Genomic DNA, 6,911 nt, shown 5'->3' on the forward strand with positions numbered 1-6,911 from the left:
CTGGACACGAGGTCACCACCCACGGACGTGCCTGCAGTGCCATCTGGTGGTGACATGGCACTCCTGCCCCTCCCAGCCCTAGTCCTGCCATCCTATCTATCCCTGTGGGTTTGGCAGACGGTTTAGTGAGCAGCTACTATGTGCCAAGCACTGGGCAGGACAGGCACTGAGAATGGTACTAGCCCAAGAAGATCTGGGGGACAGCACTCCAGGCAGACGAAACAGCAAGTGCAATGGCTCTGAGATGGGAAGGAGTTTGCTCCCAGGAGGAGCAAAATGGTCAAAGTGGTCAGGCCCAGGTGCCAGGGGTAGAGAGAGAGGGGAAAGTGGACCAGGTCAGTGGCCAGGTCTCACGGGGCTTTTTAGGCTGTGGTGAGGATATGGTGGATGGTTTAAAGGCTGCTGTGGGGAGGACAGACTGCGGGGTGAAAACAGAGGAAATCAGGAGGATGCTGCCATAATCCAGGCAGGACACAATGGTGGCTCAGACACCAGGGGGTAGGGGGTGGGGTGGGAAGAAGTGCCTGGATTTTAGAACCCTAACCCTAACCCGAACCCGAACCCGAACCCTAACCCTAAACCCGAACCCTAACCCTAACCTGAACCCTAACCCTTACCTTAACCCTAACCCGAACCCTAACCCGAACCCGAACCCTAATCCGAACACTAACCCTTACCTTAACCCGAACCCGAACCCTAACCCAAAAGAAAAAAAAAAAAAAGTGCCTGGATTCTAGAATTGACAGGATTTGCAGACAGATTGGATAAGGCTGTGAGATAAAGCAGGGAATCCAGGATGACCCCAAGGCTTTGGTCTGAGCACCTGAGGAATGGTGGGGCCCTTTACATTGAAGGGAAGACTGAGGAGGGCCGGGTTTGAGGGGGACCAGGAGCCTTCAGGCAGGTTAAGGTGGGGATGCCTTGGAGACATCCAAGTGGAGATGCTGGGGGAGCAGGTAGATCTACGTGTCTGGAGCTCAGGGGAGAGGACAGGGCTGGAGATCCACATGCAGAAGTGGCCAGGGTATGGATGGCATTCCAGGCCGTGAGGGTGGGTCAATCACCCAGGGAGCAGGGCACGAGGACAGAGCAGGGGGCCTCTGACATTTAGAGTCCGGGGAGATGAGGAGGAGCAGCCAGGAGGTGGGAGAATCTGGAGCCAGTGGAGAGAGTGTTTCAAGAAGGCAGGAGTGAGCAAGTGGGTCAAATGCTGCTGAGAAGTGGAGAAAGATGAGCCTGAGCATCGACCCAAGTTGATTTGGCAACGCCAAGGTGGTCATCAGTGACCTTGAGAAGGGGGGTTTCAGCGGAAAATGAAAGTCTGACAGGAGGAAAAGCGGAGGCTGTGAATGGAGACCTGACTTCTGAGGAGTTTCACTATAAAGGAAGCAGGAGAATGGTGGGAGCCAGAGGGCAATGGGGGCCCGGGAGGTTCGGTATTTAGTTCTTAGGTTATAAGACTTTATAGCATGTTTATGGGCTGACAGAATGATCTTGTGGAGAGGGAGGGATGGAGGACACAGGAGAGAGAGAATCGCAGGCGAGTGATGACAGGATGGCTGCTCGTGGGAAGGTTACTGGGGGCAGGGACACTTCGTCCCTAATAACAGGAGGGAAGGCAGAACAGCATGTGCTGAGGGGGGGCCCTGGAGTTGGGCTGACTGGGTCCAAATCTTGGCTCTACCACTGACAAGCTGTGGGATTAGAACAAGTCATTCCTGCTTCCTGAGCCTCAGTTTCCTCACCTGTAAAATACAGTGGTGATGAGAGTAATAGCTGGCATGTATGGTGGCTGGCTCTGAGCCAGGCACTATTCTAAGCATTTCACATGTTTTAACTCATTGGATCCTCACCTCAAGAGCAAGAGAGGGACTGGGGCTGGCTGGGGGCCTGCAGAAGGTGTGGGATCATGCAGGAGGGGCAACTTGGCCCCCAGGGCATTGGTGAAGCCTTCCTGGTGGAGGTGACAGCTGACTGGGACCTGGAGGTATGACCTGAAGTTTGTGAGGCAGAGAAGAGAGGAAAGGGAAGGCTGGGCTTGCCACCCACGGGCAAAGGCCTGGTGGTGTTTCTGAGTCTGAACATCAGTTCTGAGATCCGCACTTCCAGTCCTCTTGGGCAGATGGGGAAACTGAGGCCCAGAGCAAGGAGGAGCCAAGCGAGTCATTGGTGGGCTGGTCACTGGCTCCTGGCTCATGACTCCAGCTCAGCTTTGGGTGCCTCCACTCGCTCTGGTCACACCCACGGGGCTCACACTTGGGGCCCTGGCAAAGCTATAGGGTAGGATTTGAGGGTGATTTGAGCTCAGACAAGCAGCTTTTCAGAGTCCTGGGGTTGGGGGCATGGCCCAGCCCTGCTACAGACACAGGCGGAAGCAGTTCTGGACTCAGACCCCAGGAGAACAGCCATGCTCTTAGCCCTGAGCGGCCTGGCCCCGCTGACTTCCGGCCCCATCTCCTGCCTCTATCCCTCTTTACCCTCCAGCCAGCTTTTCTAATGGTGGAACTGCAGGCATTGGTAAGTCTGTGGGGAAGGCAATTTGAGTGTAATGTGGGGGGAAGCGTGGGACTAGGCACCTGTCATCACATTCTGGGTCCCAGATGTGTTGGGCTGGGTCCCATGTCCTGTCCTTGCAATTTACAAGCGGCTTCTATCCAGCATCTCATATGAACCTCACAGGAACCCTGACAAGTGCGCAGGACAGGGATCCTGATCCCCACAGCACTGAAGAAGAAGAACAGGCTCAGAGAGGGATGTGGCTTGCAGGAGGTCACACAACAAGTAGGAGATTGGGCTGGGATGAAGCCTGATTTCTGGTTCCACGTGAGCCCGGCTTTCTTTTTTTTTATATATAATTTTTATTTATTTATTTTTTTCCCCCAAAGCCCCAGCAGATAGTTGTATGTCATAGCTGCACATCCTTCTAGTTGCTGTACGTGGGACACGGTCTCAGCATGGCCGGAGAAGTGGTGTGTTGGTTCGCGCCCAGGATCCGAACCCGGGCCACCAGCAGCGGAGCATGCACACTTAACCACTAAGCCACGGGGCTGGCCCAAGCCCGGGGTTCTGATCCGAGTAGGAGTAGGAACTGACAGTGCCCTCCCTGAGTAAAGGGCCACCCAGCTTCCGTGTGATTCCAGGGAGATGGGAAGTGTGGAGATGCAGGATCCCTTAGCCTGAGTTTCATTTTGCTGTGTGACCTTGGGTAGCTCCTTTCCCTCTCTGGGTCTCTTTCCCATCCATTCAGGGAGGGCCTGGCTGTGATAACTTCTAAGGTCCTTATTGCCCAAGCTTCTGACCCTGGCACCCGGGAGGAGAGGACATGCTGTGAGGGAAAGAGAGAGAGAGATGGGTCTAGGGGTGCGTGGGGACCAAGGAAGAGGTTGGGAGGAAGGTGGGGTGGAGAAACGATGTGGCCTCGGGGAAGTCACTTCCCCTCTCTGAACATCAGTTTCCACATTTGCCAAATGGGGTCACCATGAAGGTCCTGGACCAGCATGTGGGACAGATATCAGTCTTTTCCTCCCCACCACCAACGTGGGCGACCCATGGGAAGGTGTCAGACCAGGGCTTGGTCTGGCTGCTTTGGCTGGCTGAGCTCCACTGGCCCAAGGTGGGTGGAGGGTGGGGGTGTCCTTCCAGCGTGGACAGGCCCAGGCAGTCCCAGCCCCTTGGCCAGGAGATGACTCAGATGGCAGAAAGAGCTTGGGCTTCACAGCCACCAGGTCTGGGTTTGAATCTCATCTCTGATAATTAGTAGCTGTGAGATCTTGGGCAAGTCACCTAAGACCTCACTGAGCCTCAACGTCCTTCTCTGTAAAATGGGGATGCCCATCCTGGGCTGCTAGGAGGCTGGGATGACATGAGAACAGTGAGGAATGGTGTACCTGGCTTGGGATCTGAGAAGACCGGCTGAGATTTCTCCTTCCTCTGCTTTCTCTGCAGCCCTTACAGCGCAGGCTTGGAGGCAGCACCAAGGCCCTGCTGGCCCTTCTGCCCTGCACCCCACCCCCAGTCTGGACTTAGAGTCAGTCTGGAATCCAGGCTGGAGTGGATGCCCCCTACCCAGCTTGGAGATGCCGGCAGCCTCGGAGCGGCTGGAAGCTGAGCATCCCCCGCTCCTGCTGCCAGAGAAGCAGCTCACGATAAAAGGCTCCTGCTCCACCACGCGCAGGTGTCAGCTTGTGTGGTTGAGAGGGTTTGCTGCAGTGAGAAGCTGAGAGGAGCACAGGGACGGGGGCTGGGGGCTGGGGGCACCCACCTTCAAATCTCTTTCCGATTTCCTTTACTGCTCTCCCCTATCTCTGGCTGGCAGCTTTTCGGGATTAGCTGCTGGTGTCAGGAGCTGCCAGCTGGGCCCGCCTGGCATAGCCGTGGGGAGGTGTATGAGGGCTGTCTGGTAGTTGGGTACAGTCAAGGAAGTGGGTATGTGTCCAGCTTTGGAAATTTGTCCTCCAGGGAGCTGGGAGGTGATGGGGAGAGGTGCACATGGCAGTTGAGCTGCATTGTGTCGGGCACTCACACATGATCTGGGTAGTACATCCACATTGTACAGAGAGGGAAACAGCTCAGAAAGGTGGATTAACTTGCCCAAGGCCACAGAGCTGGTCTGACCCTGGCTGCATCCCACACCACCCAGCGGACTCCCCTCCCTGATGGCTGACACATGAGCTAGGAGGGCTCATCTCCATGCAGGTCAGTACCTTCCACGCCATCGCCATCATGGCAGCTGCCATGTGCTGAGCACCTACCCTGTGCCAGGTGCCTGTGAGGGTGGTGTCCCATTCTACAGACAAGAAAACAGAAGTCCAGACAGGGGAAGTGACTTGCTTAAGATCACACCCCAAATCGGTGATGGAGGCAGATTTGAACCCAGGACAAACTCCAGAGCCTGTGTTCTCACCTGCCACACGTTCAGCAGGCATCTCACAGCTTTGACATGTGTCAAGCCCACAGCCCAAGTGCTTCCCAGGGCTGCACAGATCCCCACTTCGGGGGGGAGCATATGTCACAGAGTAGAAAACGCAGAGGGATGCAGCAGGCACCTCCAGAGAGAAACAGACCTCAAGTTGGCAAATCTCAGGGAAGGGCCTCAGAGGCCCAGATGGGTCACATGTTCACTCCTTGACCAATCAACTGTGCCCAGGGCTGGGGTCAGACAACTATGTAGCAGCCCCCTAGAGACCGTGGTGGCTTAGGGGGTGGAGCAGGGCCTTTGCCTAAAGGTCTGACGCCTGGCCAAAGGTTCTGTTTAAGTTACATCTGCCTCTGCCGGCTTCTTAGCATCCTATTCCCAACCTCTGTGACAAGAGGCTGGGGGGTCAGGGTGGGTCCTCTCAAAACTGCCTTCCTCGTGCCTCGCCTCTTTGTCTAGCTGATGGGCCGTGTCTATCTGGGGAACTGAGGTGCATGGCCGGGGGTCAGTAGCTACCCACGGGACTCGGCTCTGTGCTCCTCATGTGTGAGCACGGGGGGCAAGTAACGTCGTTCACCCGCGGGTCTCAGCTTAAATGTCACCCACAGAGAGATCTTCCCTGCCCTGTTCAATATGAGCAGTCTTCCCCCCACCTCCCCAGTCTTCTCAGCCACACCCCTCACCACAGTCTGTCATTCTCTATTTTGTCCATGTAATGTTTGTCTTTCCTAGCAGATTGTGAGGGCAGGAGGCAGGGCAGACACAAAAGAGACATTTAATAAACATTTGCTGAGGGCCGGCCCCGTGGCTTAGTGGTTGGGTGCCCGCGCTCCGCTGCTGGTGGCCCGGGGTTCGGATCCCGGGCACGCACCGATGCACTGCTGCCCCAGCCATGCTGAGGCCGCGTCCCACGTACAGCAACTAGAAGGATGTGCAGCTATGACATACAACTATCTACTGGAGCTTTAGGGGAAAAAATAAATAAATAAAATTATAACCACAAAGCCAATTCTAAAAAATAAATAAACAAACATTTGCTGAATGAAGTCTCTCTCAACTCTGCTTTCCACATCTGTACAATGGGGTAACAACACCCCCCGTGAAGTTTAAATCACACAGTACCTAAAGCACCCAGTCCAGGCCTGGGATGCAGTTGGAGCTCACGGTCCTGGAGCTGGACTGAGGGCAGGCTGAGCTGGAAGGCTCCGTAAGCTGTAAGGAGGGGGGAAGACCCAAGGGAGCAGCTGGTAAAAAGACGGAAGGTGTGTCACTGATCCCAGGGCTGAGAACGGGGCGCCTGCTGTTATCAGTCTGGGAACTGAATCTGGAAATTTGAACTCCACTCTAGGTTTGAGTTTAGCTCTGCTGCCGTGATTTGAGGCATATCATTCTGCTTTTCTGAGCCTCAGTGTTGATTTGTAAAATGGCCATTTAAAAAAGTCCACCTCGGGCCGACCCCGTGGCTTAGTGGTTAAGTGTGCACGCTCTGCTGCTGGCAGCCCAGGTTTGGATCCCGGGCGCGCACTGACACACTGCTTCTCCCGCCATGCTGAGGCTGCGTCCCACATACAACAACTGAAAGGATGTGCAGCTATCACATGCAACTATCTACTGGGGCTTTGGGGGAAAAATAAATTAATTAATTAAAATATAAAAAAGTCCACCTTGCCAGCTTGTCTCCAAACTCCAAACGCATGTTTTCCCCCTTAGAAACAAAATTACAAACGGTTCCTGGTCCCTCAAGCCACAGGGACCCTGAGCACTGACAACATGCAGCGTGGGGAGGCAGGATGGAGCAGTCTTGGCTGTAAAAGGGCAGCCCCAGGCCTCTTGACGAAGCAAGCACCACCAGCTCTGGTACAGAGGGAGTGGAGGGAGAAGCGTGGGGAGAGGGTGGAGCTGGGGAAGTGCGGGGGTTTGCAGCAGCATGGCCAAGGGTGGTGCACCCTATTCCGCCCCCACCCCCCCGGATGAAAGCCCTGGGCTGGGAGCTGGG

The sequence above is a fragment of the Ceratotherium simum genome, chromosome 25, assembly GCF_057802395.1.
Source record: "Ceratotherium simum simum isolate JZ-2026a chromosome 25, ASM5780239v1, whole genome shotgun sequence".
NCBI lineage: Eukaryota > Metazoa > Chordata > Mammalia > Perissodactyla > Rhinocerotidae > Ceratotherium > Ceratotherium simum.